At 40.7% G+C, this 21,719-nt stretch overlaps 1 protein-coding gene across 6 annotated transcripts in view; it reads left to right on the top strand.

Moving 5' to 3' along the window:
• The window catches only part of HIVEP2 (HIVEP zinc finger 2), a 137,339-nt gene that overhangs the window by 59,134 nt on the left and 56,486 nt on the right, over window positions 1-21,719 (top strand). The window contains exon 3 of one of the 6 annotated variants that reach the window (XM_085055721.1): window positions 1,303-1,364. The exons of the other annotated variants lie outside the window; for them this stretch is intronic. The gene's annotated coding sequence lies outside the window, so the exon portion shown is untranslated. The remainder of the gene's footprint in view (window positions 1-1,302; window positions 1,365-21,719) is intronic. 6 annotated transcript variants of the gene reach the window in all.

The following is a 21,719-nucleotide window of genomic DNA, read 5'->3' as shown; positions in this document are numbered from 1 at the left end:
TGGCCATCTCGGGTGCACACAGGATAGCTGTGCTGTATGTGGATTCATAAGTTTTGCTCTGAGGCTATCAGGTTTGTCTTCTTTTTTAATGTGGTTGCCATCTGTGCTTGTTCTGGCTTCTCTCTGGGTCGTAAGAAAGAACAGAGTTCAGCAGGGATTGTGTTACCATCAGTGGCCTGAACCTTTGTGCTCGCTTGACCTCATACCTCTAGGAAGCTCAGCTGGCAAACATAGCACAGACCTTTGTGGCAACACCCTGTGGGAGTGTGGGCAGCTGCTAAGGTTATCCTGCTTCCATATATGCTGAGGTATTTTCATTGACATGCTCTTTTCAGAGGTTTGAAATCACTGTGTCTCTAAAGTACCAGCTTTCCCTAAAGCGAAAGCACTGCACTCACCCGAGGACCTGCTTGAACCCAGCATCTGCTGGGGCAGGACGGGGTGGCAGAAGTTAAATGGAGAGCGTTAGTTTGAAAAATTTTATGAGGTCACCATCCTTTCAAATTGGTTTACACAGATGGCTGTCTGGTTTGTTGCTTTGTCCTTGCCTAATAGTAACTGTTTATGGAAAAACGAATTGCTTTGCAGAAGGAGGTCCAAAAGCTCATGCTGTTGTTTCCCTCACTGGAGATCTTTGTGTTTTTATGGGCATACAAAAATTTGGCCTGATACAGAGATTAATTAGGAAGCATAGTGAATGATTAACTGTTCGACTTGTTCTTAAGCTGTGTAGTCACCTGGTTAGAAATGTTTTCCCAAACTGCAGGAGATAAGAGAAGGTTATCCCTGGTTTCACAATGTCCATATTGTTAGGGCTTTGTGCTGTGTGTACTCTGACATCAGCTGATATCTACGCAAGTTGGGTCCAGCTTCTCATCCAAACCACTTCCTGGGGTTTTCTCGGGTAATGGCAGTGATTCAGAAGACACCACGGTGCCTCAGAAACCCATTTTTTACACATTGCACCCAGACTGTATGATCATGAAGAAACTAAATTCTTAGGAAATAGTTTTGTTCTTAAAAATACCCACTTTTTTTGTTTGTTCTGCATTCAGATTAGATGTACATTGCTTGACGTGTCCTACTGACCCGTTCACAGAATCACTGTCTGTATTGTGGAAGATGTAGGCAAATGCATGAGGCAGAAGCCTGAGGCCAGTCTCCAGGCAGAGATGCTGATTTGGCATCCAAAATTGTTCCTACCTGGAAAACAAAATAAAAAAAAAACAGCCAAGTATTAGACGGGATTAATTTTTTTTAAAGCAAATCAAATCTAAATAATGGTACTCTGCACTTTTGCAGGACTGTCTATTCAAGAAGTTGAGAGGGAGTTAGGAACATTGATGAAGCCTCTGTTCTGTGAGGTGGGTATGTGGTTTTTATTATGATTCTGAAAAAGCTTAGAAAATTCAAATCATTTGCCCAAGTCCAGCCACAGAACTATTTAAGAGCTGGGAATAGAGTCCAGAAATTTTCTGCCATGCCACGTGTTCTGATCAACACTTACGAATAAGGTCTTTTGCCCTTCTCTGGAAGGAAGTGATGAGTTTTTGCATTGTTAGTGTTTCAAGTGGCTCTTTTGATTTTTGATTTCTGACTAATGGAATAAGTGACTCTCACAGATACTTTCACTTTGCTGTCCTCTGCTCTTGCGGTGGCCTTAGATCAAAGTTTGGGGAGATAACAAGTCTGTAATAGGAGAGTCAGTGGAAATCAAACGTGTCCACTGGATCCAGGCCAAACATAATCTGGGCCTCAGAAGTGTTCAGTGTGTTTCATTACTTTTTCATTTTTTAGCATTCCGTCATGGTCAGATGCACTAGCTGTCTTTTAATAAATCCCCTTCCGTATTCAGATTTGCAGCTCAGGTTTGCAGGCCCATAGGGGCTGGATTATTTGAATAAGCCTGAGAAGTGAAACTGAACTTTTGTTGGTGCTGCAATTACAGGCAGCCAATCTAGTGAATCTTGTAATTTTGATAGCCTTTGTTATTACAAGGTGCTGCATGCAAAACTGTCAGCTCTGCTTGCTCTCTGCATGAGCAGCTCTGACGTGGACCCTCAACACTTCCTTGTGCCAAGGCTGGTTGCCCACCTCTGCTCAAGCAGCCCCATTCCTGGGGAGCTTGTCTTGAGCAGTGACCTGGAGAATCTCTCTCTTGGGTTCTTGGTTACTTACACCACTTTTCCTTTTGGCATTGGGAGGTAAACCCTGTTGAGTGGGCTTCTGCCTCCTGCTTCATGTCATTGGGATCCTGGATTTGCTGCGGCAAGAAATACGTCAGGATTGGAATTTTCTTTAAACTGGTGTTTGCCTTTAAAAAAGACTTTTTTGGAATAAATTACTCTGACAGTAAGTACTAAAATAGGTATCGATAAAATATGAATTTATGCATGCCAGCATTTATCTCTTTTGTATCTATTCAAAAATACATACCGAAAATTGACTCTAGCTCCATATGGCTCCCAATCTCTTCCCTCCCCCGGCTGTCAGTTTCTCCTCACCTGGATGAATAAAAGGGAGCAGAGTGCTGGGCCATGAACTGAAGGTGGATGTAGCAGAAAAGTTACATTGAATATGTTTTTCTCTGGGACATCACTGTGGCTCCTCAAGTGCTTCTCAGTTTGGATGGAAAACGCATTAAAAAGGTGATGCAGTTTGGTGCCAATCTCAGTTTCACACTCTGAAAAAGGAATGAAAATACTCAGAGGGTGAGTTACTTATGCGCTGATTTGCTTTCTGGGAGCAGTGGTTGTGTAAAAGCTATTATTGCTTTAGGAGGTTTTCAGTACACATTATGGCTATCAATTAAAATCACTTATTTTTTAATCTGAAATTTACACTTGACTGAAGTAGAGATGACATGCCTGCTTGTAATCTGTTCAACAGGACTATAAGGAAGTTGAGACACCTCCACTCCAAGACCTTCCATTTTCTGAGCATAAGCACTATTTATGCTGCCCAGTTCTGAAATGTTTAAATTCAAAGTCTACAGTGAAATTTGTAATACATCTTTTGATTGAAATTATGCAAATCCCTTGCTGTAGTATAAAATGATGTGAGATCTTCGGGAGGGAAACCACCCATTTCTTCTGCCCTAACCCGTGTGGAGGCGAAAGGCGCAGGTTTCCCGTGTCACTGCAGGGCGGGTGGAGCGATGGCACAGCTCGCTGCCTCACTGCCCACACAGCGCTGCCGGAAAACCCGCACTGGTCACATCAGCATTTCGATGTCAACCAACTCCTCAGAGCCTCCAAAATGGGAAAGTTATGATCCAGTATTAAGTGTCGTTGCCATTAAGCAATGACCCCAAAATTACAGTGTTACCGCGGCTTTTGGTGCTGGGTGGGTGGGAACCCAAGTGGACTACTTTTGTTGCTGACATTTTTCATAAGGGACCTGAAATAATCATAGCTGATTTGGAGGTTTTTTCCAAGATTGCTTTCTGCCACTTCTGTTAGAAACCAAACATGAGCTCACAGCTTTCTGTCCTTTTAGAATATGAATTTTTGTTGTCAAATTCAGAGCTGTTAGATCAAGTTTTAAGGATATCTAGAGGAATAAACAGATGAAGGAGGAACAGAAGACAAAAGTGGTTGAAAGAAAATTCAGATGGCAGAAGGTTCTGAAATAATTTACCTCTTCTCTAAACTGGGACAAACCCTTGACAACTCTTAAGCAGTAAGACATCTTACTTCAGAACATTTTAAATGTCGCTTCAGTTTTATTTTGCATAAAAATATTTTTATGTCATGAAGATATTCCAACTCATCTTGTTTGTGTTGTTAAATTGTAATTCTCTGAGTAGCACAACAGTGTCAAACTGTTAGTATTGAAGTATCTTACCTTGTTATATCACAAGGCCTATTACTTCCATTAATCTTCATTTAAACCAGGGACAGAATTTCTATATTTTATGGAACTTTTCATTTCTATCAAATCAGTATGTTTTTCTTTCAAGAAATCCCAATATGAAAAGTTTGGATGAGTTACAGTTTTAGAATTCTTTTCAATTCTAACTATTCAGTTTCACTTTTTAAAATGAGTAGAACGTGCCTTCTTTTATTGTCTATAAGCCCCACAAATCCCTAGAATTACATACTTACAAATGCATAGGATTTCAGCACAGATAGGACTGACTTCTCACTGACTTCTCATTTCTGTGAGAATGTTTACAGTTGACTGGTCTCAGGAATAAAACTGCAGCTTTTTTACGTGTATATTTTGCGAATATAGAACTTGCACACACTCTGAGCTGTGAACCAAAAGCTTCAGATTGAGCCAGCAGAGAGGAAGGAATTTGTCTGCTATACAGCAAAAGGAAGTATTTGCTGTATTATTGAAGCACATGGCCTTTTGCCATCTTTGATAAAGTATTTAAGGGTTGTACACCCAAAGTCTGCTGCCCTCTTGACCCATCATTCATCACTGGCTGTAGATGAGGTAGATGAGATGCAGCTCCATAGGAGAGCCATTGTTTCAGCCCTGCACAGTTCCTCAGAGAACGGAAGCTGCAGACAAAGCGGCTCCCTGTGATTCACCGTGCTGCTCAGCCTCCTGGTGTTTTTTCTTTCACCTATACCTTTTCTTGTCCTGCCCTGTGCTGGCCAAGGTGGACAGGCGTACACACGATGAAGCAATGGGCTTGGTCCACTTTCCACTCAGCTTCACTGGGCGTGAATGAGATGAAAGTCTGGGATTTTTTTCTGTATTAAAAGGGAAAACCAGTTACAATTATCACAGCCTTTGCCTTGGCGATGCATTTAAATTTATTTCCCTTTTGACTATTCAACACTGTTGATAGATGATGCTTAAAACGTGGAATTGCCCATAATTTTTCTAGCACACTGTGAATTGCCCAGTCTTTTTTTTCCTCCCTGTAAGCAGTTCTGGTTACAGAGATGCCAACATCCCCAGTAAGTATGCTAAGAATGTAGAGTTATACTTTGTACTGCTAAATTAACAGACAGGAATAGTCACACCAAACCAGATTCAGCTCCCAGATGGGAAAGCGTCTCCTCTAGCCCAAATTTTAATGACTTTTTTACATGAGAAATTTTCACCAATATAGCATACTGTATGATTTAAAACAAGTGCTGTTGTGTCTCTCTGTTGGTGACAACTAACTTGTAGAAAATAGAGCTTTGTTTTTAATGACCAACCAGAGCTTGGAAATGTCTGGGCATTTAGGTAGGCTAACTAAGTAGGTTAACTCTCCTTTTATTATCTTAAACTATTTAAATTTAAAAAGATAATTTTTTGTTTAGCAAATGTACTTTTTTTGAGCGCTGGTTTGAAGGGTCTGATTCTTACTCGATTTGTTATATATGCAATCCTCTTAGCTTTTACATTCCTGTGACAGGGGAATGAGTTCTAGATGGCATAACAACAGTATCAGAAGAGTTAACCTGGATTGTTGTAGGATGTGGTGCTGATGGAGTGAAATATTCTCAGACATTTCTGCCTCCTGACTAGGAAGGGTCTGTTCATGAGATGATGAAATCCATGGTCTTTGGCAGTTTGCCTGTGCCAGCTGGAATATTGTAGGAGATTTTGGCCCCCTGCAAATTCTAACAATGACTGTGTTATGATGAAGTGATGCAGAAGTTTTATGATTTGTTTAAAAGAAGAGAAAGGATCCTCCACTTGTTGTGAATGCTTTACCTAAGAGACACTGCAGTCCACAGCCTGACTTGTCCTTGGAACTCCTTTATGTTTCTGCCATGAAGCCAAGTGAGAAGTGCAGATGCTGGAAGGAAAAGTTAAAAGAGGTGTACATGGGCATTTGGATAGCAATATGCAATTCTCTGTAGTTGTACCAGACACTTTAAATACCCTACCTCCCAGGCACTGCAGCTGCTCAGACACTGAGGAGATACTTTAGATGTCATTACTTTGTGCTGTTCTCCAGTTCATGGTATTTCTAATTTTGAGTGCACTGTATTACCCTATTCCTGTTTATAAATCTTTTAAGTGTGCACATTAAAAAAGTAATTAAATTGTCATTATAATTTATAGTATGCCTGAAGTCAATCACCTAATTAAATGGAAAAAGCAGAGAGGTAGTAGGTTCATAAGCATTTATTAAGTACTACAGTATTAATTATGCAGGACTTTTGAACCAAGCAAAAGAGGAAGGAATGGAAACACCAATCTAAAAAGGCTTTCCATTGCTGGCCTTCTCATTTTAATAATGTGAGACACCCCCCAACCCCCAGTTGGCAGAACAACACTAATGCTTTCTTTTTGTTAATTTTTAATGAAATTATGATGGGGTTTTTCTTAATGACAATCACTTGCAGCATTTTCCTGTAATATTTTTGAAAGCATAATTTGTCCCCATGCAGGGGCCTATAAATACATGAGTAGGATTGGGAGATACATTTAGAGTTATGGTTTGGGATGGATTGTGCTGGAGCAGACTCTTGGTCGTCACTCCACAGCATCTCAGGCGGGGAGTGGAGCCTGTGTTGGTCCCAGAAAAAGGGCTTGGGGGCCACTGGAGGTAGGGGCTGAGCCCAGAAAGGGGAGGCTGTGCGTGGCACCAGGAGAGGGCAGGGATTTGTAGGGACAGCATGAACATGAGAAGGTTTGCACTTTCTTTGTAACTGTTCTCTCACCTCCAGCTGCAAATCCATGTCACTTGTCTGACAGTGGAGGGTATGAAATGCTGGCTCACCCTGCGGGCCTGGGGTCAGGGGGAGGCTCTGCAAGGTGGCAGACTGTGGGCTGGAGCCTCAGAAATGCTAGTGCATTTATATTAGTGAGCTTGTGAAGCAGGGCTGTCTCACTATGCCTGGTTTGTATTTTGCTGCATTAGATGAGCTGCCTGGAGCACGCAGATGAACTGGATGGAGCAGAAGCCCTAAAGTTAGGATTTCTTCTCTTTTCCTAGTTTGTTAAAAAATTAAAAACCCTGGTAACACACGCACACACACTGGAATAAACTTGCCTGCATTCCATGTCGTTTCTAGGATTTTAATTTCAGCCTCAGTGATCTTTACACCTCAACATTAGTCATTGAAACCTCTCTGTTAGATGGCAGGGGGGTCTGATCCATTAGCCCAGGCTCTGAGCCCTGGCTGCACTGAAGCACACCACAGGCTTTAGGGGAGAGAGAGACTGAGCAGGCAGAGGCAGCTGCTGGGAGCATTGCAGCGTTCCATGATCTCCTACTGATCCATTGGCCTGCAGTGCCTGGTTCTTGGGAGTACAAATGCAGGCAAACATCAGTGGCAAACCAGGAAAAGCCCCAGTAAGGGTTTTGACAGAATCCACAGTATACTTTGCAACTCAGTTGGATATTGATGGTAAGGGATACAGTGGAATCCTTGGAAAGAACCACCTATGCTTTTTACTACAAGAACTCGTAGCAACAGAAGCTGGTTCACTAGAGATGGGGCCTTTAAAAGACTCTTAGATCAGAGGTCTTTTAAAGAAAAGATTAGCAAAAAACCTGCTAGTGTATAAATGGACAGGAAGGAGTTAGGGACTTACCTACTTGCCCTGTTATTATCAAATTGATTTAACACATTTGGAACCCAACTGCACAGGTATCAGTTTGTCTTATGGTATGTTAAATAGGAAGTCATTGGCAAAACCTAATCACAACATAAGGGCAGCATTTGAAAGCTGGACCTGACTTATCTGAAAACTGAAGAACCAGTTCAATAGCTCTTTTTCTGAAATAAAATGAGATTGTGTGATTGGAATAGAAATCCTTGCTGAAGGCCATTTCTTTTCACAGTCTTTAACAGGCTGCACAGAATTGACAGCAAAAATGACAAAAAAAAAGCTAGACTGAACTATCAAGAAAATTTACTGTGTATAGGTATTATATGTTTTATACAAAAAGCATCAAGTGTGTTTGGCGAGAAGCACTGCAGGATTGTGTACCATCTTCCTTAGTACAGGGATGAAGAGGATTGTACATTAAGGCCAGATCCAGCAGCTGAGATTGCAGCATCTGTTTTCCTTGTCCTACACACCTCCTGAGATACAGGTTTGCATGCCTTGCTGGAGGGAGACCTGTGGTTGCTGCTCTTAACCTGTTTATTACTGTAATTAATGTTTCAAACAGATATAACTGGGATTCCCTTTGCAACAATGTTTTACCTTATAAGGAGAAAATTAAATTATTGACAGCTCTTCATCTCAGAACTCATAATAACCCTATAATGAGCACAGTCATTATGCTTCAGGTTAGCACTGCAGCAGTGTTATATAAGGAATGTAACTTGACAGTTGTCTGGGAAAAAATTATATATATATATATATATATTTCTCAAAGGTAGTGGCCTAAGCAAGGTCTCAGATGACATAATACAAGTTGGGTTATATAATTCATTTTATGGTCAATAAGCCTGTCTTCTGAGCTGTATGTTGGAAAATGTAATGCTTGTCTGTTTGTATCAGACTTTACAGTTCTCTCTTTAATACAGAAATTGTTTGTGCCATGCTATTGTAATCTGTGTTTTCAGCTTCTCATGCTGGCATTAGCCAAAGGCAGTCCCAGCAGTGGTGTCCTCTCTTTGCTGAAATAGTGAAAAACTAAGAAACTCAAACCTTCCATGTATTGATTTTGAAAACAAGTTAGATGAGTCTTATATTGCAGCTATTTGAAGTAACAGTGGAGCAGAGCTGTTCAGAGACACTCCGCCAATCTTTGTGTCAAAAGAGAGCAAAATAAGTCTCCTCTTCCTGTGTCTTTACCACTTTCTTTAGGCATGTATTTGCAATGGAGAGATGGACTTGCTTTATGTTACAGGCAAATGATTTTAAGTCCCAGATATCATTGTGATATGATGATACACCAAATCAATAGTGTATTTGAAATCCACAGTTGTGGCAATTGCCTGTTTCCAGGTATCAAAAGCAGCACAGGTGTTCTGTCACAGATGGAGAACTTGACCACCCCAGTCTGTCTGTATGGGTTGCTCAGACATCACTCAGAGGGATCTGTGTTAAGACATTGGCAGAGTTAGGACGGGTGGATGTTTGGTGGCACATGCCTTGCACACATGGTGTGACTCCAGGCACCTCAGCCAAAGACTTTCTCTTCAAGCGTGAGGAGGCCACCAGCTTCTCCTGGAAGTGCCACCAGTGCTCCTGGACATCCTCTGTGTTTGGAGCACAGGAGTGTCACTTGTATCAGGTGAAGGGTGTTACTTAAAAATCAAAGTATATGAGCCATGATTGCAGGCCAGGCATATAAAAAATAGCTTTTAAGTTCCTGCTGCTGGAATTTAGTGAGGCCTCAACAGCCTCCAGATGTTCTGCGTAAATATTCAGGTAATCCTGGTGCTGATGTGGCTTCACTCTGAGCAAAACCTAATGGAGCTGAAATAACTTTACACAGGGAGGTTTGGGTGGAAGTTCTCTGGAATTGCAGGGCACATCCTGTAGAAGAGTGTTATTAAATTCTAGCTGTCTCTTTAATGTGATTATTGATCTTGTATGTGGGATTTTCTTGAGGTATCTCTTGGGAGAACAATATTAAATTTGAAAGAACAAATGTTACTATAAAGCAAAGAGTTGTGCAATGACATATTTGTAACTTCAAGCTTCATAAATTAAATTCCTGACTAAACTTGGTGCAAATATTTAAAATGCTCTTCAGCCCACAAAATCAAAGAGCCAAAGGGCAGCCTCAATTCACAGGACTCTTCTGGAAGATGGAAAATCCCAAAGTCAAGATGAAAGTGTATTTGAGAGAAGAAATCTAGGTACATTGAGTCTGGAGAGAGCCTAAGTGAGAGCTTTAATATAACTGCAAGGGCTTAAATGAGCAGGGCAAGATATTTTCATATGTTGCTGAAGGGAAGGGGGGGGAAATACATTACTGTTAAGCTACAGCAGGGAGTACTTTAGTAAACTGTTCAATATTGGAAAGGGGTTACTACTATGCAACATTTAGGTCAGTGGAGCAAACTGCCATGGGAGGGTGTGGAGTCGGTCATGGCTAGACTAGATAAGTGACTATTATAGATGACCTAGGATGACACGTTTAGAGATGGCTTCCATCCCAAATGTTTCTGTGATTTTTGTTCTCTTCAGATTCAACATTTCTCAGATTGACTTGTTCTTCCAGTTGGTATGTGAATTATTACAGTCCTACTGACAAAAAGAAGCACTGCACTAAGAACAGTGTAAGCTAGAAATAGGATGAATATTGCTTTGCACTTATTGCAGATGTAAAATGCCAAATAATTACTATATAAATTCAATTGTGTGTTGTGTTTATGGGTAATCTCTTGAAATTGGTCTTAAAAATAAAATATCTTATAAATATTTAGGCTATACTTAAAACATTCTGTTTTCTTTCTTAAATGTTTTAATTTTTTCCCAGAAATGTCTCCATATTTTAAAGATAGGAAATTTATAAAATTTTAGAGAATAATATTACACAGGAGGTGAAATGCAATCTGCATCCCCATGACCACATGAACTACATCTCTCTTCCTACAAATGTCTGTTGTGGTGCAGATTCCCAGAGAAGGGTTTAGAGGACCTACAGATCAGTAAGCTGGTGCATGTGTGTGTGTACGTGCATTCCCTTAAGTAACAGTGTGATAGTCTTACTCAATAGTGACTGTAGTCAGTGGAATTTTTAATTGATCCCAGGGCACAGAAGACATGTTTTCTCTATGCCAGGTTATGTTTTCTCTCATGACACTATATTGTTCAAAAGCAGGCTCTGTTGTTTAGTAATTAAAATTGGTGCATGGGAAAAGATTCACTTTCATCCACAGAAGCAACATGATGTATAGCTAATCACCCCTAGCAGGGAAGTGCATTTCTCTTTGGGCTCAATCCAAGTTCCATTGACTTTTGTGACATTTGGATCAAGTTTTCTAATCATGTTGCTGTGATGATCTGCAAACACACTGAGGACTTCATTGCTCATTGCCAGGACTAGCTGTAATGAAATGGTTTGAAAAACATTGGAAAATAGGTTAAACTGGAAATACGCAGTTAAAGTTAGGAATTTCTTTGACTTGTCAGAATGAAAGAAATGGAGTAGCTCCAGCAAGTTAATTCTCACTCCATTTACCTAGCCTCTTTTAATCACATTTGAAACAACTGTAGGATTGGTGTATTAGTAACCAATCCCTAGAGAAGTGGTGAGAAGTGGTTTACCTCTCCTAAAGTCATGCAAGGTTTATCAGGCTCTGCCTGGAGCCTCTTCCTGGGATCTCATAATTCTGCTTGTTGCCCATGAAGTAGTCCTGGCAGCAAAAAATAGCTTTTCTTTGAGTGCTTGTTCCTTATAATGTAAGCGGTTTCTGGTAGTCACAAAGGTTCTAGAACAGTGCAATAATGATTTGGGACATAATGGACTGAATTTTAACATATTTGTTGTAATTCCCTGAATCAGAACTGGTGGTATTAATCTCTGGAAACACTCAACTGGGAATTTGAATAATTCTTTGGAGATGTAGAATTCAGTAGGGATCTGTTTTGTTCTTTTTTTCCTACCTTATCACTTTCCTTAACCATTCATTGTATCTGAGTTTGCGAATGATCACTATGGTTTGTTGTGTCTTCTATTCTTCATGAGAAGCCTTTAGCTTGATTTCTTATGTTTCTTAGTAGTGACATTATGGCTTCCTGGTAGAAGCATTTTTTTGGGCCTAATGTGTTGACCCTGATATCCAAAAGCATTTTAAGTCCCTTGCATTTTTCCTGTCTCCTTTCCTAGGGCAGTTTTTCCTTGGTTGGAGCTTCTACAGTCAGTGTGGCCTCTCATAATTTTTCTGGTTTTATTAATTTTTGAGCAGTAGCCCTAACATAGAATCAAACCTTGAGGGTTTAAGGAGAGAAGTCTTGGTGAAATTGCCGCCTTACACTCCTTCGTCTTTTGCTTGAGGCTGCACCAAAGCGCAGCTGAATGCAGCAGGGAAAGCAAAGGCAACTGAAAAACCTGTTTTTCCATTTGCCTCGTTCCTGGGGCAATTAGGCCTTGAAGATACCATATGTTAATATGAAACACCCTCAGAAACCAGGTTTAGCTAATCCCTGCCAGTCTCTTTAAGTCAGCCAGTCTCTTCCTGCCATTTAGTGCTTTGGTATCCGTTCAGGCTGGCATCTGGCTTTTGGACATGGGCATCAAATTTAGTGAAGACTCTGCTCACCTGCATTGTCATTTGTGTTTCAAAGGTCAATAAGTTTTTTCTTTAAAATATATTGCTTTTTAGTGAGTTTCCTGGGCATAGTAAAAAAGGTTAATTTAGAGAGGGATTGGTTTAGTACACTTATCTGGACTATATATTTTATTGTGACTTTCTTGTGTTGACTATCACAAAAGGATATAAAGAGGGGTACTTTGTCTACAACGACATTCATGAGTTCTGAAAATTCAGGATAAAATCTGTGTATCTCCTCTAAAGTAAAAAGTCTTCTGTAGTACCACATCACAGATAATTTTACTTAGGGCTTTAAGTTCAGTATCATGTCTGGTAAGCGTATTTCTTCAGCTAGGACTTTAGTGATACAGCAAATTATATTTTCCATCTTGCTTTTCTATAACTCTTCATCTATGCTTCTGATCTCAGTGGACAGGAGTTGCAAGGGACTGCAAAGGTTAAAGATGACCCTCTGCCCATGGATCATCATTGCTCACAAGCTGGTGATTACTACCCCACCACCCTGCTTATCAGAAGTGCTCTGTTTCTTACTGCAGGCAAAGCCATCTGGGTTGGCTTTGGTTGAAGGTCAGTGGAGGGCTCACATTGAATGAGATAGGAAATGTGAACCTTCAGCCAGCATGGAACAAGTGGGGACAGAAGGACCTTCAGCTTCCATAGCTAGAGGAAGACGTGCTGTCATCGCTCTTGGCCAACAACAGTTTTCCTTTAAATGAGACATGCTGGGGTAGCTCACATAGCTACAAGCTTTTGTATCATGTTTTCCTACATGATGCTGAGGAGAAATTCTTGAAACTCATATGGAAAAGTATACCAGAACCTGTCTTGTAACTGTCCTTGCAGGAGCTTTCCACTGGCCTCCAAAACCTAGCCTTTTATCTGAGATTATTCTCCAGGCTGTTGATTACATTTCTCAGAGCTGCCGTGTTGTCAGTGATGATTGCGTCAGGACTATCAGTTGTTATTTCCAGGTCCTCAATTTTCTTTTCAACCTCCTGCTGTTTTAATCCCAAACCTTCAAGCTTCCTGTCTATGGAAACCATAGTAGCCTGGAGTAAGTCCAGCTTTCCAGAAATAGATACTGTATGTTTTGTAAGAAAATTAGATAATACTGGGTGGCCAATGACCACAACTGTAGACAAAGGCAGGTAAGCAGGCAAGCCCTCTTAACAGGCTGAAAACTGTGTGTGAATACGTAGCCAGATCCTTTGTTGATTCTAATTTTTTCAAAGGCATGTTAAAGTCACTGCCCATTCGCTTATGAAAATCACAGACAACAGTCTTAAAATCTTAAATCACTTGAATGATTGTGGCCAATAAGTCATACCACATAGCACACCTAGAAAATATCTTTTCACACAGCTCCCGAAAGCTTTCTGATAAAATTATTTTTAAAATATATCTTAAATCAGTTGTGGTTTCCATAATCTTGGTGACTTTGGTTGTTTTCCTTAACGGCCTGTTTAGACATAGTACCAGGCACTCGGTTTGGCATAATTTTCCCCCATGTCACTGTACATCATGGTCCTCCCTTCTGCATCCTGGGAGAAGGCTGTGCCTGCAGCAGGCAGCAGCACTAAGCACACTGTCCACTTCCCCTGGGCTGAGCCTCACTGACATGGGCAGGGCCAGGTGGGTGAACCTTCTACAGAACAGGGGTGGAGCAGGGGCTGGGGTCAGTCACAGGAGTGTTGGAAACTTGTTTGGCTTGTGGAAATACCATAACCTTTCTGATAAGGACAGAAGTGGTGAGACATTTTATCTCTGCATTTCTGCAAAAGTGCATGAGAACGTAAGATTCCCAATAGGGGCAGCTGCTAGTATTGAAGTCTATACAAAGGACTTCTTACCCCTGTCAAAGGAAGAACATGCCTATTTTACAGATTTTTGCTGTCTCTGCTGTCTTGGCCAAAGGTGTAAAGAGGCATGAGCCTTGACTTGATCTCTGACTATGGCTCTCACTGTGGATACACTTAGAACAAACCTTTACTTTTACTGAAATACTTTTAGTGTGTTGGATGAGGGAAGAGGGACCTCAGGAAAAAGCTGTGCCAGCAATTAACATAATTTTGCTGGTACGAATGAAGTCTGTGCTGGGAACACTGTCAGTACAGTGTGTTAGGACAGCTGCACCAGCAGAGCTATCCTATTCTGGATACAGCCTTGTCTTCTGTTCCAGTTTGTCATGCATGATTTATCTTTCTGTCACTTCTTCAGTACCCTAGGCACCTCTCGGCATAAAAAGAAATTAAAACACAATACAGATGAGTCTGCTCTGTATTGGAGTCTTGACCTTTAATATATCAGGTTTCCATATTGCAGCTTTTCCAGCAAATAGGCTGTCCTACAAGAACAGAGGTGCTTTAGTGATCTTCAGAGGGCCTACCTTAGCCATGCTTCAGTTTTATTTGCTTCCACCTAGTAGCTCTCAAGCTGCCTGAAATGCCTTTGAGAGGAGATAAGATTTTCAGATTGCCTCAGAGATCATAACCATGAACTCCAGCAGTCCAGTGAGGCAAAAAAATTATCATTAAAAGTCAGGTAAAACAGCCTGGCAACCTGAGTGTTAGAAGGATTGCTTAATGTTTTGTCTTGTTTTACCAGTTTAATTTTTATCAGCTTTAGGGGTTCATGTTTTTCCCCTTGGTGCTCTCATTACATTTCCCTTCCCTTATTAAAGAAAGTTTGCCCCTGACCCCGTGTCTGCATTCCTCCTGAACAGACTAGTACATTGCTTCAATAGCAGCTCTGCAGTCAGACTCCTTAGATCAATAAACCATCTCAGTTAGTTGTTGGGTATACCAGATCTGAATTTTAAAGATTCACAGTCACACTTGAAATACCTGATGTAAATTTTAAGAGGCATCTGAAGAATTGCTCTACATTTCAGTCATAAAGCTTTGGCAGCATTACCTTTTGACCAGATCACTGTTTAACTGGGTTTTGGTCTCATGTTTTTCTCTGCAACTATTCATGGTGCTGGTGTTGGTTTTTTTCTCCAAGAGACAGACAACTATGTCTTTAGAGAAACAAAACAACTGTGTCAACAGATGGGAGAGAAAATACTGTGTCTGAAATAGTGCTAGGAATAAACCATGTTAAAAATAGGTAGTCTTGCCACAACTGTTTCTTTGGCCCATGTGGAAATCCTTCTTTCCCATACTTGCATGTTATCAAAACTATACTAAAATTCTGCTAGAAAAGCTGCCAAATAAACCTACAAAAACATTGCTACAACAATAACTACCCTTTTCCTGCCTAATTTTAACAGTTGTGCTAGTAAATGAGAAAGCTTGAGGAAGTTGTGCTGCCATGGGAGAGCTCTGAACAGTGCCAGGGATTGACCCCTGGCCACCAGAAACTAAAACACAGCTCTTTCACTTGTGGCTGTAGATTTTAATGATGTGACCTTCCTCTCCCCTCCCAGCAGTACTAGGACAACACCAGAGGGCTGTCAGAATTTTGCCCTTTCTTAGAAGTGTTTCTGCATTCCTAGGTATGGAGAAAAATAATTTTCCTGTCCCACAAAATATCTGGGGAAAACCCACAGCGGTTCAGCTAATAAACTGGGTTTTTTTTAATAAGAAAATTCTTTTCCTCTCCAAACTGGAAAGCAAGCTGAACTACTCTTAAATGTGACTGTTCCAGCAGAATTACAGCTGCAGTTTAGGCATTGCGTTTCTGCTTTCCATCTGTTGCCTCACTTAATTTTACTGTTTGTCTCCTTGCTTTCAGTTGTCTCTTATGTTTCTCAATTTATCTAGTTTTTGTGGCTGACCAGCCAGTTCAGCATTACCACTGTCCTAATGGCTGTAAAGAGAGCAGAGAAGTTCTTCACTAAATGAGGTTTTTTCCCACAATACTTCTGTACTGTTTGGTCCATTTTTGTTTGTGCTTGGTGCTCCATGTTGTGTCATCTGGAAGAGCGGAGATGTTTGCATAATGTGTATTTTTCTGGAGTTGTTTAATTTGTGAAAACATTTATACTCTACAGTTGGCAGCACCTTTGGGGCAGGGACAGATTGCAATCTCAAACCGAGAACAAGTCAGTGCATTGACAGCAGCTGGAGGAGCTGAAGAACAGGTAGAGCCTGGCCCTCAGCGCTCCCTTCCCCACATTCCCCACAGCCTTTATCTATGGGGACTTGGTTGGGAGCTTGGCAGAAAGCAGCCTCGGGCAGCAGAGCATAATTTAGGGCAGCCCCACGGTGTTTGGAATTGATTCTGATATCTGCAAAGGTAGATAAGGCTCCTTCATCTGGGGAGAAGGGCAGAGGCAGGCAAATGGTGCAGCCTGCTGCTGGGCATAAATTCCCCATGACTGGTTCCAGCCCTGCTCTTTGCAACAGGCTTTTCCTTTCCCACTTGTCAGCAGTCGAGGAATGCTCCTGGGGATCTGTGCTTGGCTGGAAGTCGTCTCTGTTAGATTAATGTTGCTTGCTAAGACTAAAGGAAATTTAAAGGAAAATAATAGGTTTCAGATGATGTTAGAGGCTGCCCTGTTACTTCAGTCCATCAAGGGAAGAGCCACATTCCTTATCAAAGTAGTGTGTTTATTATCTGCACTCTTTCTTCATAGCCACATGAGGCAAATGTAAATGAAGAGTTGAAATGCCCATTATTTTTCACTTTTCTTCCAGTAGATACGAAAAGCTCCTAATTCACTCTGTGAAAAGGCTCAGTGAGGCTCATCAGCAATTCTGGATGTACAGAATTTCCTACTGCACCGTCTTACCTAATTTCTTTTGTGTTCACCCCTGCCTCTGTGGTCCCTGCAATCCATGGGTAGGATGTATATATATCTGTGCCCACTCCAAGGATATGTCCTGTGGCTTTTTTAAAATTTGTTTTTGCTTAACCGACCTATGGATGAGTTAAAAAAGCTAGTACTTTGCATACATGAGTGACAGTTTGATTCACAGCTGAATTCTACCTTCTTCCAGCCTGATGAGCTCCAAAGGAAATCAAGGGAAGTTTTGTGCAACATCCTCACTCTGTGAAAAACCCATATTCAAAAAGATGCACACTACCTATTTGCTTTTGACTTGAGCACATGCCTTGCTTTGCTGAATTGACTTTACTGATTAGAGATGGAATTAAGCATATGCTTAAATGACTTGCTTAGCTGTGAATGAGGTTGCATAATTTGTCTGCCAGAGCTTTCCTCCCAAATCAGTGAGAGTAGGCTCAGGCCACAGTGACAGAGAGGTGATGGAGTTGTAATGGGCAGGGTAAGCCAATTAAGACTTATGCCCTTTGTACTGTAAAATGAGGTTTTGCTTTTTCATTACTGCCAGTTTCAAATTATGGTTGTGAGTTGTGGTCAAGTGGATATGTTTTCATGGAGCAAGTATAGCAAAATATTTTTGCTTCAGCTATAGGAATATATAGCTAAGAGCTCTTGTGTAGCAGTGTTTAAGCTAACTGCTGTTGCACTGCCTCATTTTTCAGACTGATTCTTGTGTTGGACACAAAAATCATTAGAAAACATTCACTGGCAGCATTTAATAGCATATATTTAGAACGCGAAATAAAAAAGCCAGACATTGGTGATGCACCATACTCTATTAGTAATTTGTTTAACTCCACTCCTCCACACATGCAAGAGAATAAAACAAAAGTTACTCAAATAAAATCGATTTTAAAAAAAAAATCTTCACATTTATGATTATGTAGGGTTTTTTTCTTTAAAACACCACCTGTTTTTCTGAGAGGCAGTGGTGATCGCAGAGAGCAAAAAATTGCAAACAAAACTAAGGAGAAGTTCAAGTTAGCTGTGGAGCCAAAAGTGTGATTCAGTAGCTGAAAATATATCTGCACTTCATGCATCAAACTCAAACACTGTGCTTTGGCAATGCCCCCTGGATTAGAAGCGGAGTTTGAGGTCATTCCTCCTCCAGCCTGCCATGTATGGATAGGGCCCACGCTCATGACAAATTACTGACTTACTGAGCACACACCAAGAGCAGAGTGACATCAGTGCAGAGGGATCTTGCCTCACTGAGGAGGACCAAAGACTTCACTGCTGCCTTTCTCTTGGTAGTCTTAAGACCTGGAGGGGCAGAGTGGAGAGACTGGGAGAGAGGACACTTGAAACAGTCCCTCTGTAGATGTGGCAATAACAAGGGCTAGTAAGATAGAGCACTTGTTTCTCTGTAAAGAAGTCACATGATGTCCAGTATAAGTGCTGTAAAAGTGTGTGCTCAGAGATGGTTTGGTGGCCTGTTCAGATTTTCAAGACAAATTATCTGCTGCCAGTGATGGTGTTACACTGGGACTGCCAACCTGAAACAATAGTTATGTAATCCTGTGCTGTAGAAGCTGTCTCTGCAACCAGGAGTTTACTGTCCGAGACTGATCTCAGCTTATCTGGTCTAAATTCCAAGTGCCTCAAGTGAAGTCTATACTTCTAATTAACACCAGACTCCCTGAGTTCTTAGTTTTATTTTATAGGGAACCTTGGCTTAGATTTTGCAGGTAACAACAACCAAAACTCTGTAAATAGACCCTAAATCCTTAGATTATTTTCCCTGCTGACAAATTTCTATTGCACCCAGGCATGGCACTTCACTTCTGGTATCCTGCATGGCTGACCAGCTGCCACCTTCTCAGGGACAAGCTAGCTTTCATCTACTGCTGAGATTGTCCAGCACTATAGCCATTACTCTGCCATGGGCTTGATCTTGCAGTGGTCTTTCCATGGAGATGGAGATAGTTTTGACAGCTCAAGGGATTGCCATGGTCTAGTGGGATACCTGCCACATTGCAGCCTGCCTGCCTAGTGGCCTTAATTGCCTCTTAGTGGCTCTGCCTCGATTTCTTTGTTGTGCACCTTGCTGCATTGGGTGTCATAGCAGGGTAGTCATTCAAACAGAGAATGGAGGCCAAGGCCACTCGGTGTGGGAGGTTCCTTGTGATGATTTTGCCAAAGTCTCTTTGGATCCAGTAGAGCATGAGCTTTACCTAGAATCCTATCTTGGGCTTGGCTGAGATCTGATGTTTTCATTTTCCCTGCCCACTCTCGGAGGATCGCCAGATGTACTCCCATCTTCCTGCCAGCTGCCTGCACAAACAGCCCTCTTGGCAGCAGCAGGCTAGGCAAATGGGTTGAGCAATGTGTGTTTGAGGACACTGTGTCAATTGTCAGCTTGACCATTGTCTAAAAGCATCAGGCCTGGTTAGTAAGGGTGCTGGTCTCAGCTGGCAGTGTCTAAACTGTTATTTGCAGTGAGGTTATGGACCTATACTTAGGGGGATGTGCTCTTGCTAATTTAGCTCCTGGCTGAAGTGGAAAAAACTAACCCAAAATCATAGATTCAGTGGCAGCAGCAAAATGACCTCCTGTGCAGAATGGGCTCTGCAGATAGAGGAGATAACGTAGGGAGGCTCCCAAGATGAAATTATGTGCTTGGTTTTAATAAAGAATCACCTATGTGTAAAGTAAGCAGAGCTCATAGGAAATGTTCCTTTTAGCTAAATTTTGTTTGGATTGCAGAGCCTGAGAGACAATAAAACAAGTTTGACTAACACACATGCATTAGTAAATATGTCTATTTTTATTTATATAATATGTATACATATGCACATATTGATATATAAATATATTTATGTATATAAACACATATGTATGCACATAAATATACACATGTACAAATTTGAACAACTGAAATTTTACAAAGATTTCTTGGTGCTCTTTGCATTGAGATCTGCGACATGGTGCTAGCAGGATACCAAAACGAAGAAAAGCTGTCTATAAACCAAATCTAAATGGGCTATCACACTTGTAATGAGAAAATCATGGAAAACAAAAAAAGCATATATACTGAAAAATAAAGCAGCTTCAAATCTCTTGCTGTTTTAGTAATGAAGACAAAAATGTTTACAGCGTAGAGACATTTGATTCAAAAAATAAATTATATACCTTTAACTTTGGAAGTAGTTCAAGATTTGATCCATTAATTTCATCAAACAGGTTGTAGGAAAACATTTCTGCAGTATTGAGAGCTACCAGAATGACCTGGAACTAAGAGGGCAAAGGTAGAGTTGCTCTAAATATTTTAATTCATCTATTCAAAGATGTTTGTGTGAACACATTAAGAACACCAGTAAAGTAATGGGAATAATTTTCTTCCACTTTTTCCAAGTTCAATTGTATATGGTATAATTGCATGTGATCAGGGCATGAACATCATTTCACAGATGATTGTCTTCTGGCATTGATCATATGAAGCCAATTTAAAGTAAGACATTGCTTTTACCTCCTTCATGGAAGTCAGAAGACTTTTTTGCTTCTAGTCTTAGCTCCTATAGCTATCAAATAGTGTGTGTAATAAATTATGTTTTGTTTAGAGAGCGATAACTGTAAAATATTGCCCATTTGGAGAAAAAGTGCTGTGATTGAGATTGATGCCTGGAGCTTAATGCATCATAGCTGCAATCAGGCAAATTTTAGACTTCTTATTTCTCCCGTTACAGACCGTAATTCACAGAGTTCTATGGACCGTCTGTGTTTGAAAAGGAGAAAAGGAGCAAAAAGAGCATTAGAAAATCCACACTGACTGGCTTCACACTCCCTACATATTACAGTACAGAGACCTTTATGGTCAATTGATTGTATTAAGTAAGAAAACATCTATAAAGGGAGGACTTATCCAAGATGGTTTGGAGTGGAAGATTTGCATATAGTGCCACTGTTTTGAGTCACCAGCCATGAATTCAAGTTATTTGGTGATGCACTGCAGAATTGTGCACATTTTTCTACCCATATTGCCTGGCTCTTCTTTAGTACAAATTATTCTGTATAATCCTGGAACCTGGCTGCAATTTAATGGTACCTGGCTTTCTTACAGACCTGGTCAAACTGAGGCTTTAGGCAAATTCCCAGACCATGGTAAGCTGCAGTTTGTGCTGGAATGCTATCTGCTGCACGCCAGTTAAGGAGTAACACAAGCATGGCTTTATTTGCCCTTTGTACTCTTGAAGCAATTTTACCTGTTTACTGTACAATTTCAGAATCTTAGAATATTTAGCAGTAAAATATTACCCAGTTGCTTTCCTGAAATTTTAGTTTCTGATTAAAATACACATGAGATTTCTGGCTTTTTTTTTCCTTTGGAAGCTGCACAGGAATCTCCCTATCAACTCCCCTACACTCAACTAACCTTACAGCGTCAGTGTAACGAATATATAAGAAGTAATATAAAACAAAGTCCTTGTTGTTGATCCATGAAATTAATTAATCCTTATTGTCAGATGATGCTGATATATCTGTAACATTTTTGTTTTACTGCTGAAGGTGTAGTTTTATGACTAGAAAATTATTACAGAGGTTGCCAAGGCTGCTAGCAGTCTTCCAAAAGCAGATGGTGTTTAAGAGTCATTATCAGAGCACTTCTGCCTGTGTTTCCAGGTCCTGTGTAAAAGGCTATTCCCAGAGCATCTGAGATACAAAGTTCAAACTGAAAAAAACTCTTCCAAGTGGTGAAACATTCTGTGATTTTCATACTCTCATTTCCCTTCTGATGAGCTTGTCTATTCATAACCCCAATGGCTGGCAAACAACTGCAGCAGATT

Source organism: Lichenostomus cassidix, chromosome 3 (genome assembly GCF_008360975.1).
Source record: "Lichenostomus cassidix isolate B80296 chromosome 3, HeHo_3.0, whole genome shotgun sequence".
Lineage (NCBI taxonomy): Eukaryota > Metazoa > Chordata > Aves > Passeriformes > Meliphagidae > Lichenostomus > Lichenostomus cassidix.
The sequence above is the reverse complement of the archived record's forward strand: the minus strand, read 5'-3'. Positions and strand labels throughout refer to the sequence as shown.